The sequence below is a fragment of the Suncus etruscus genome, chromosome 15 (genome assembly GCF_024139225.1).
Source record: "Suncus etruscus isolate mSunEtr1 chromosome 15, mSunEtr1.pri.cur, whole genome shotgun sequence".
Lineage (NCBI taxonomy): Eukaryota > Metazoa > Chordata > Mammalia > Eulipotyphla > Soricidae > Suncus > Suncus etruscus.
The window spans coordinates 44,570,128-44,581,065 of NC_064862.1; the positions used below are offsets into that span (position 1 = coordinate 44,570,128).

The window sequence follows — 10,938 nt, forward strand, 5'->3', positions numbered from 1 at the left end:
TCAAGCTCCCATACGATCCAGCTATACCACTCCTAGGAATATACCCTAGGAACACAAAAATACAATACAAAAACCCCTTCCTTACGCCTATATTCATTGCAGCACTATTTACCATAGCAAGACTCTGGAAACAACCAAGATGCCCTTCAACAGACGAATGGCTAAAGAAACTGTGGTACATATACACAATGGAATATTATGCAGCTGTCAGGAGAGATGAAGTCATAAAATTTTCCTATACATGGATGTACACGGAATCTATTTTGCTGAGTGAAATAAGTCAGAGAGAGAGAGAGAGAAAAACGCAGAATGGTCTCACTCATCTATGGGTTTTAAGGAAAATGAAAGACACCCTTGTAATAATAATTTTCAGACACAAAAGAGAAAAGAGCTGGAAGTTCCAGCTCACCTCAGGAAGTTCACCACAAATAGTGATGAGTTTAGTTAGGGAAATAACTACATTTTGAACTGTCCTAATAACGAGGATGTATGAGGAAAATGGAGAGCCTGTCTAGAGTACAGGCGGGGGTCGGTTGGGGAGGAGGGAGACTTGGGACATTGGTGATGGGAATGTTGCACTGGTGATGGGTGGTGTTCTTTACATGACTGAAACCCAAACACAATCATGTATGTAATTAAGTTGTTTAAATAAATTTTAAAAAAAATGGAAAGAAAAAAGAAAAAAAAAAGAAATTAGTACACAGTCCTAAGGGTCTCCTGCCATTCCCAATAAGACTAATGTAGATTACCATTAGATCAGAAACTTGAAAGGACCACTGAAGTACCAAAATATTTCATTAGATTCTTCCCTTTTCTTCTAAGTACCTTTCGTTTTAAAATGAGGTAGAGAAAAAAATAAAAATAGGGAAGAGAATATATGCACAGAGAATTACATTATATATACATATAACACATATATTACATGTGTAACATTTTCAAAGATGTTTACTTATAAACACTATTTGCTTTTAAAAAGAGAATCTAATGTGATAATAGAAATTATTGCTTTTGTAACAAATGGAAATGAGTCAAACTTTGTCCTTTCAAAATCACTGATAACTTATTGTAAATCATTGATTTTTTTTAATCCATCAGTATCAAAATAGGATGTCTTAAAACATAGTGAAAAAGACAAGGGTATAGAACATATATAAAGTAAAAATATATAAATTGGGCAGGATATAAAAACTTTCAATGAAAATAAATTGTAGGTGAAAATATGTATTATATTTTCTATTTGTAATGCCTAAATATAAAGAAAAATTTGTAATGTCCTACTATATCTAACATAACAATGCCTATTTGATTAGCTCTGAAAAGCATATATTTAAATATATACTCTAAAATTGATTTATTTGACATGGTAAATTTTTTTGTAAGTGAAAATTAGGCAGGAGCCAATTCCAAGAAAGATATTTCTGTACTAAGAAAAAAAGAGATTTGTGTGCAAGTCATCACATTAAATTAAGGGGTCAAAGATCAGCTTGGCAACTGGAACAAACAAAAAATTGTCATCAAAAATCTTTTGCCTTTCTTCTCTAAAGAAAATTTGGAGCTAAGTAGTTTTCAAGACTTTTCCGGGATTTTTTTTCCACAATGACAAGACAAAGAAATATACCTAAGATAAAAAACAGATGTTAAAGTTTACTGGTCATTTGTTCATGCATATTACATATTTATTTATTACTATTAAAGCTGTAAACTGGTAGGTGAAATGGAGCTTGTTTTTATTCTAATTGTTATTTGACATTTAACATGTAATGCATTACATTTTAGCCTAACTGGTTACTTTCTAAACTGAAATTCATTTCCTACTATGTTATATGTTCTTTGTTGTATTTAGTACACTATAAAGAGTTCCAAAAAAAAAAAAAAAAAGAGTTCCAAAATCACAGGTACTTTAGAAATTAGATCAAGACTTTTAGATTAGCATTGGGTCTTTCCACATTCATTACACCATCTTAGTTCTATCATATGAATTTTGTTATTGAAACTTGACTACAAATATGTAAGAAGAGAAAATAAAATGTTTTCCCCATATAGATGTCACTGAAAACCCAAAAAGAAAAAAGAAAAATTATGATTAAGATACACATATATTATTTAGGAGGGAGCAGGAATTGGGTCATAGCTGGCTATACTCAGGAATCATTCCTCACAATGTTAAGGTAACAAACTGGTGACCTGGTGCTAGGGGTCAAACCAGGATCAGTCACATGAAAGTCAAGTGTGCTTTGCTCTGAACTGTCTTTCTGGCCCTAAGTTCATTCTTTGAGATTTTGAATAAATCACTTTCTTGGTTACTAAATAACAAAATCCTTACTCCATGTCAATAAAAACATGTCAATAAAAGAGTAAAGGTCTAAGCAATTAAGAACTCCAGTCACCAGTTAACTCGGGATCTTTAAAATACTGATAAGATCCTTTAAAAAATAAGTAATAGTGGGCCCAGAGAGATAGCACAGCAGTGTTTGCCTTGCAAGCAGCCGATCCAGGACCAAAGGTGGTTGGTTCGAATCCCGGTGTCCCATATGGTCCCCCGTGCCTGCCAGGAGCTATTTCTGAGCAGACAGCCAGGAGTAACCCCTGAGCACCGCCGGGTGTGACCCAAAAGCCAAAAAAATAAATAAATAAACAAGTAATAGTATGTTTTTAGATAAAGTAAAAGAGTACATGAATTTATGATTATTATTCAGTATTAATCATTTTGTTTTAAAATATAGCTAACAGCATTATGAGACAATTATAAGTCATTTTTACCTGTATACTTAAACACACTTTTCCTTTTAAAAACTGCTTAAATGGTGGGTAAGCTCTAATATTTCAAAAGTATAAAAACTGTGTAGACTTCTGAGTGTATCTCTCAAGAATATTTGTGATACCTCATAGAGTTTGACTTGTATAACATGGAGTCCTCTAAAACAGATTTCAAACATTTTTCCAGAGCTCTTAAATGAATCTATCCAGATTTTCAAAATCTGCCATATCTGCAAAAAGTAAATTTGCTCAGCTGTCATCTGTTTTTCTCATTGTCTTTAAGGGGAACTACTTTAAAATTTATCTTCCATTTCCCTAAATGTTGCAGGATACTCATAGACAATATATGTTCTGGAGCCCATGCAAGGCTTTGAATTATAATTTATCCATATGTTACATTTCTAGCCTCAAGAGATAAGAACTTAGCATACCTGACCTGCAGGGGTTATTGCTGCTATGGAAATTTAGTTACCAAATATCATGTGTGGAGGATGGTGGTATTTGGCTATTGGGATGTACTATTTAAGCTGGAGTCTCATTTCTAAGCAGCTAAGCAGTAACCAAGGTCCCTTAGAGGCATTCCTTTGCACAAAGATCTTTGTCTGGAGTGATCCTCGGCACCCTACTCTCCAAGCTACTGGCAGCCCTACCAGTATTAAGACAATTCCATTCTGGGCCTGGAGAGATAGCACAGCAGTGTTTGCCTTGTAAGCAGCCGATCCAGCACCTAAGATGGTTGGTTCAAACCCCGGTGTCTCATATGGTCCCCCGTGCCTGCAGGAGCTATTTATGAGCAGACAGCCAGGAGTAACCCCTGAGCACTGCCAGGTGTGGCCCAAAAACCAAAAAACAAAAAAAGACAATTTTATTCTATTTTTTTTTATATTTTTATTTAAACACCTTGGTTACAAACATGATTGTGGTTGGGTTTCAGTCATATAAGATGACCACCCCATCACCAATGTAACATTACTACCACCAATGTCCCAAATATCCCTCCTCCCCTCCCCGTCCCCACCTGTACTCTAGACAGGCTTTCTGTTTCCCTCATATATTCTCATTGTTAGGATAGACAACTCCATTCTTTAGTTCATTGAGAATGTGGATTGGTGATTCTCTATGTAGGGGGGTAAAATGAAGATACAATTTCTAAAGGAAATAATGGAGTATATTAGATAACCAGCCACTCACACTCTCCTCTTCCCAAGCATACTTCTTTTTTTTTTCAGGCCACACCCATTTGATGCTCAGGGGTTACTCCTGGCTAAGCACTCAGAAATCGCCCCTGGCTTGGAGGATCATATGGGACGCCGGGGGATTGAACCGTGGTCCTTCCTTGGCTAGCACTTGCAAGGCAGACACCTTACCTCTAGCGCCACCTCACCAACCTCCCCCCCCACAGCATACTTCTAATACTGTATTTTCCGGCGTATAAGATGACTTTTGAAACAAAAAAAAAGTCAACCGAAAATCGGGGGTCATCTTATACGCCGAGTATATCCCAAAAAATGTTTCAATATGCCGCTAATCGAAAATTGTCTGAATATTGCAACAAAACGAATTTTCCAACTCAATCCTGCACCAGTTACTGCAAGGCTGCTCGGACCACCTCTCTAACTCAGCCAATCCAAGCAGGCTTTTGATGCATGCAAATTAGACAATGTTCTGGACCCGAATCTACATTGTCAAAAGCCTGCTCAGATTGGCCAGAGTCAGAGAGGAAGTCTATGACAGTATAACCTTTGAACCTTTGCTTGTTGTGATTGGCTCACTGTGCTACATACAGTTGCAGCACAGGAACATTCTGTCTGATACAGCCAATATAGGCCTAAACCTATGTTTTAACTGCAAAATTAGGGGGTCGTCTTATACACCCGGTCGTCTTATATGCCGGCAAATACGGTAATTCCCTTTTTTTTTATTAAAATATGTTCATTTTTTCCTGTTGCTTCAACCTTCTCTAAGAAAGATCACAGACTAGAGTAATAATGGGGCTCTTGCCTTGCACACAGCCAACCTGGATTCAATTCTTGGCATCCATATGGCCCCCCAATGACTGCTAGGAGTAGTTTCTGAGTGCACTTATAAGTAACCCCTGGACATGGTTGGGTGTGGCTCCCCCCAAAAAGTGTATATTTGTGTCCATTTATTAGGTATTTCTGTTTTTATTGGACTATTCCAATGCAAATAAAGGAAAAATAGCATACTTACTACAGATGGAAAAAGGTGCATTAAAATGTCTAGCATCCTTTATTATGAGGTAAATGGAAATCAAGAAGTAATGAGCAAATAAAGGAAAAATAGCATAATTACTACAGATGGAAAAAGGTGCATTAAAATGTCTAGCATCCTTTATTATGAGGTAAATGGAAATCAAGAAGTAATTTCACCTTATGCCTGTGAAAATCTGTTATCCATAAAATCAAAAAAATATTGGGGAAAGGAGGACCAGGCAGGAGGAACCATGGTGGCTCTGGTTGTGATTTGCATTGGTCTCTGCAGGACACAATGGAAGCATTTTGTAAAGGTTGCTTCATGTCTCAATGCTTTGAAGTTACTCACAAGGTGTTAAGAAGTTGTTCACAGTCCCAGCAGGTAACTGATAAGAAAGACCTGCCCATTTCAATGGAAAATCCTTACAAGGAGCCTCTGAAGAAATGTATCTTGTGTGAGAAACGTGTAGATGACAAGAATGTACAGCTTTTGTCACAGTTCATTTTTCCATTTACTGGATGCATTTATGGAAGGCGCAAAACAGGTCTTTGTGAGAAGAAACAAAAGAAAATCACAAAAGCTATTAAGAGCTAAAAATCATGGGTTTTATGCCAGTTACATACAAGGACCCTGTATACTTCAAGGATCCTAAAGTTTGTAATATTAAATATTGGAAGTAAACTGTTATCAGCAAAAATTTTATGAGTTATGTTAATATTGACTGAAATTATAATATCTAATAATCTAATATGCTGTGATAATTTAAAAAAAGAAATATATTGGAGAAAATGTGGAGAAAGGAAAATCTTACAAACTGTTGATAGGAATGTAAGTTGTTGTAGGCAGATTGTGAAAGCCAAATAAAAATTCCTCAGATTTTTAAGAGTTGAAATTTTATGCTGTATAGTTATCCCACTTCTGGGTATTTATCCTCTAAAATGCAAAACACTAATCGAAAGATAAATATATACCTCTTTGTTTATTTACAGCATTATATACTAGCAATTAATAACTGAAAACAAATACTTATCAACTGAATTATGGATAAAGAGATGTGGTATGTGCAATATTATTCTACTAGTTAAGAGATGAAACCCTGACACTTGAAACATTAATTAGCCTAGAAGGTATTATGCATAGTAAAATAAATAAGATAAAGACAAACATTGTATGATTTCACTTTTATATTGTCTGTAGAAGGAACAGATTCATTAACTAAAGAACAAACCTTTGGACGATAAGAACAAAATAGTGGTTCCCAGAAGGAAATACAAAAATGAGAGTGGACAAATTAGAACAAGTATAATTAGATAATAGCAAAGCCTGTGGTCCGGCCAAATAGTTCCATTTCCTTGACCTCTTGTTATTCTTTTCAAAGCTGCTGAAAATACTAATATTATGAAGCATACTATATGATTTCTCCATTGTTGCAAATTTATTTTATATACACAAGTAAAAGCATGTATGCAACTACAATAAAAATTTTATAGACATTGTAATAAATGGTCAGCTGTAATAATATATACAAAGATAAATTTGAGGAGCAACATCTAGAAATACAATTAATAATATTGATTTTAAATATATAGAAAATGTATGCCTTTACTTATTTATTTACCTTCTCTCCCACTATGCCATCAAAATATACTTGTAGAGAAATCTTCCTCTGTCCTTAACAGAAACTTAGGCAGATCCCATGAGCTTTCTGCTCCTCCATCAATACTACATTGTGCTACATTGTTAATTCAAAAACTCAGTATTTGTTTTATCATTTATATGTATCCAGATATTAACAGATCCCTCAGTCCTCATGCAAAGTTCTCCCCTTGACATGGTATACATGTTGAAACACAGCAAGTGTCAATAAATTCATGAAAACTAAACAACATCTTTGTGATCACAATAGTCTAAAGTGAAATCAGCCATAAAAAGTAAACTGGGAAAATATCAAATATATGGAAACTAAAGTAATTGTACTAATGAGAAGATCTAAAAAAATTTTTTGAAATGCAGGGCTGGAGAGATAGCACAGCAGTAGAGAGTTTGCTTTGCATACGGCCGACACAGGATGGGCCTGGGTTCGATTCCCAGCATCCCAAATAGTCCCATGAGCTTGCCAGGAAAAATTTCTGAGCACAGAGCCAGGAGTAACCTCTGAATGCTACTGGGTGTGACCCAAAAACAACAACAACAAAAAAAAAAACGGAAATGCTTATAAACAAATGAAAATGTGAGCTATCAGAACCTATGCAGGCTGAGAAGATAGCTCAAGGTGATAGAACAACTGCTTTGCATGCAGGAGCGCCATGTTTAATCTCTGTTACTCCATGCTCCTTCCAATCTATGCTCCCCCACCAACACACTATAATACCTTATGAGATCCAGAAAAATTAGTGTTCACAGGGAAGTTTGTGGCAATAGAGACTTACTCGGGGGGAAAAAAGTTTCAAACAATATAATCCTATAACTTAAAGAGCTAGAAAACACACCCAAAAAATGTCTGTGGAAGGAAAAATATAAAAATTAAAAAATAAAGCAAAAATAAACTAAATAGAATATAATACAAAATATCCATGAAACTAAGAGTTCACTGTTTAATGAACAAGCAAATTTGACAAAAATTTCAGCAAGACTCAACAAGGATAAAAGAAAGCTACCTTTATAGGGCCAGAGAAATAGTACAGATTGCCTTGCAGATGGGAGTTCTATTCCTGGCACCCGGAGCACTGCTAGGAGTGATCCCTACATGAAAAAGACAGGTATGAGCCCTGAGCACCTCTGGATGTGGCCCCAAAACAAACCTCAAAAATAGACAAACTCATGAATACAAAGTTAAAAAGGATACATTAGAATAAATGCTACAGACATACAAAGACTCCTTAAAGACTTCTATGAATATCTTTGTCAGTAAATTAGGCAACATAGGAGAAATGAACACATTCTTATCATCAAGAGACTTTCCAGGAGAATATAAAAAATATGAACAAACTAATTTCTAGCTTGGAAACTGAAATAGTAAGCAAAAGTCTGCCCCAAAACTAAAGCCAAAGATCAGTTGGCTATATGAAGAATACTACCAGATTTCCAAAAATATACACCTATTAATGGGGATGGTTTTGGAATTATGTACATAAAAAACCAAACAGTATTACATATCACAAAAATCTCTGTCAACTATTAAATGTAAAAACTTCTTAAAGAAAAAATAAACAGCCTTCTCAACAGTTTCCAAACTATTGAAGAAAAGAAAATTCTTCCAAACACATGATCTGAGGCAAACAAAAACAGCCAAGCACATCATACACCTATGCTTACTTACACACACACACACACACATACACACACACACACACACACACACTTCCTAGTAAACACAGAAACAAACATCTTCAACCAAGTCCTTGAGAGCAAAGTGATAGTACTAGAGGAGGTAAAGCCCTTGACTTGCACATAGCCAACCCAAGTTTGATACTGGGCACTGCATTTGGTTCCCAAAGTACCACCAAGCAGGCACTCCTGAGCATGAAGCCTAAATAGCCCTATGAATACCCAGGTGTAATTCAAACTTCTTCTCCCACTTCTGAAAAAGCCTTAAACCAAATTGAACAGTATATTAAATTAAGGAGTTTGTACATTATTGCCAAGTGAGGTTTATTCCAGGAATAGAAGGATGCCAACATACTCAAATCAATTAATATAACAACATTACATTAATATAAAGATAAAAAATATGACTGGGGACTAAAGAGATAGTATGAGGCAAGGAACTATCCTTCATGCAGCTGACTCCAGTTTGATTCCTAGCACTGCATTCGGTCCTCTGAGCACTGCCAGAGGTAAGTCCTGAGCACAGAATCAAAAGTAGCCTCTGAGCACTGCCAAGTGAGACACCAACACCCATCACTCAAATTAGGCTTCTATATCAAAAGATGTAGAACATATTTTACAAGATTCAACATCCACCGATGACAAAGACTTCCAGTAAATGGGAACAGAAATAACATATCTCAACAGAATGAAGACCACTTCTGAGAAATCCACAGCTCAGATGGTCCCCTGAGCACTGCCAAAAGTTATTCCTGAATACAAAACCAAGAGTAAACCCCCTCAAAAACCATTTTCCCAGCCAGATATAATTCCATTTTCAATACAAAGTAATGAAATCTATATTAGAAATATTAGAAAACTATTTCTAATAATATTTCTAAAAATGTTAGAAAATATTAGTGAAATATTAGAAAACTCATGTGTAGAAATTATTATAAAATTTGGTATCTTACAAGTAATATTTCATGTAGCCTTAAATTATGTGCCAATACCTTAAGAAGGTGAAGTGAGGGTTGGGGAAGATGGAGCTTATGCTTTGTGTAAAGGTTATTTTGGTTTTATTCTCAGTACCTCATCATACTTGGGCACTGCAAGGATACTCTAAATAATGATTTTATTTGGGAAGTTTAGAAAAGAAGGCCATTTACTATATCTATAACCTTACTTGCTGTTTTGTATATTTTAAAACAAAGTCTGTATTTTTTTTTGTCTAGAGTCTAGTCAGTGGGATAATGAACTATTTGTTTTTCTTATTTTTCACCTTTCCATATTAAAAATAACTTAATGGATCTATTATTTAAACAGGTTATTATTTTCAGTTTGCCTGCTGTCACAGAGATGTCAGATGTACTCAAATAGGATACCAGATGCTGCCAGTGGTGCTGGTGCTGCACGTACATCCCAGTTAAGGAGCAGCTGTGCTTGCAGGCCCAGCCCAATTGTGGCAGCTTCCCAGGGCTCCCGTGCAGGCCACTCCACAGGTCACCCCAGGTCAATCGTTAGTGCTCAAATCCTCAAGGGATTACAGGTTTGAGGCCAAGTGGATTGTGGAATGTGTACAGCAGCAAAGTCTAAGCACTGAAAGCAGCAACATTTGATGCTAAAGATGAGACTCAGATTCGGCAATACAGTGCATGCTTCTTAAGTGGGAGACTCTGGATTTGTTTCCTGTGTTCTGCAAAATAAACTGCATATGGAGAGTTTTGGAATACCAAATAGGAAGGCCTGAAATGGAACTGATCTCTTAGAAATTCTCTGGCCTATGCTACCATTATTTGCATTCCTATGCCAAAACCACTTTTTCCTCTCTTGTTTTTGTAAGCCACATTCTGGAGTATTCAAAAGCTACTCCTGGTAAGGTGCTGTGCTGCACCAAGGTTAGGAGCACTCTAAGCAGGCACTTAAACTCCTATATTATCTTTGTAACCGCCTTCATCTGTCTTTATGATGTCCTACATGCAAATGCTCTACTCAATCCCATCATACTGATTTCTAATTTATATTTTTACACTGAATTCTTTTGCTTTAAGTTACAAAGGGAAGAGTAAATAGGTAAGGTGACACCATTTATAAGCCAAACACTAGTTAACAGAAGCTCCCAGGCCTTCACAGAATCATTTCCAAATATACCCAACTAAAGAAAATGCCTACGGCCACCTAGGACAATTATCTAAAAATCTAAAATCAAATTATTGATTTACTCTTCTATCAAAGAACTGACCCTCAAGTCACTTCTTATTTGGGGTTGGGGGGGGGGGCGTTGGGCTACACCCAGCAGTGTTCAGGGGTTACTCTTGGCTCTGTGCTCAGAAATAACTCCTGGCAGGCTCAGGGACCATAGAGAATGCCAGTGATCTAAAGCACCCTACCTCTGTGTATTGCTCTGACCCCTCAAGTCAGTTCTGTCTCAAAACAACACCACTTTTGCCAATTCTGTGCTACCCTTATTTTAGACTAAATATTTCATAAGGTTGGTTAGTTTATTTTTGTTTTGTTTTGTTTTTTGATACTAAGTTGTTTTCACTAGTGTTAACCTAGAGTCTCTTAACTCTAGTTATTCTCTGGCTAGGTCCTCTGGGCATTATTTGTGTCTTCACAGGATGAGCGCTGCTGTCCATTTTAGTTCTGAATACCAGAGTT

At 36.2% G+C, this 10,938-nt stretch overlaps 1 pseudogene; it reads left to right on the forward strand.

The window, feature by feature from the left end:
• Nucleotides 1–5,221: 5,221 nt before the first annotated feature.
• Nucleotides 5,222–5,651, forward strand: LOC126031028 (28S ribosomal protein S18c, mitochondrial-like; annotated as a pseudogene).
• Nucleotides 5,652–10,938: the final 5,287 nt, after the last annotated feature.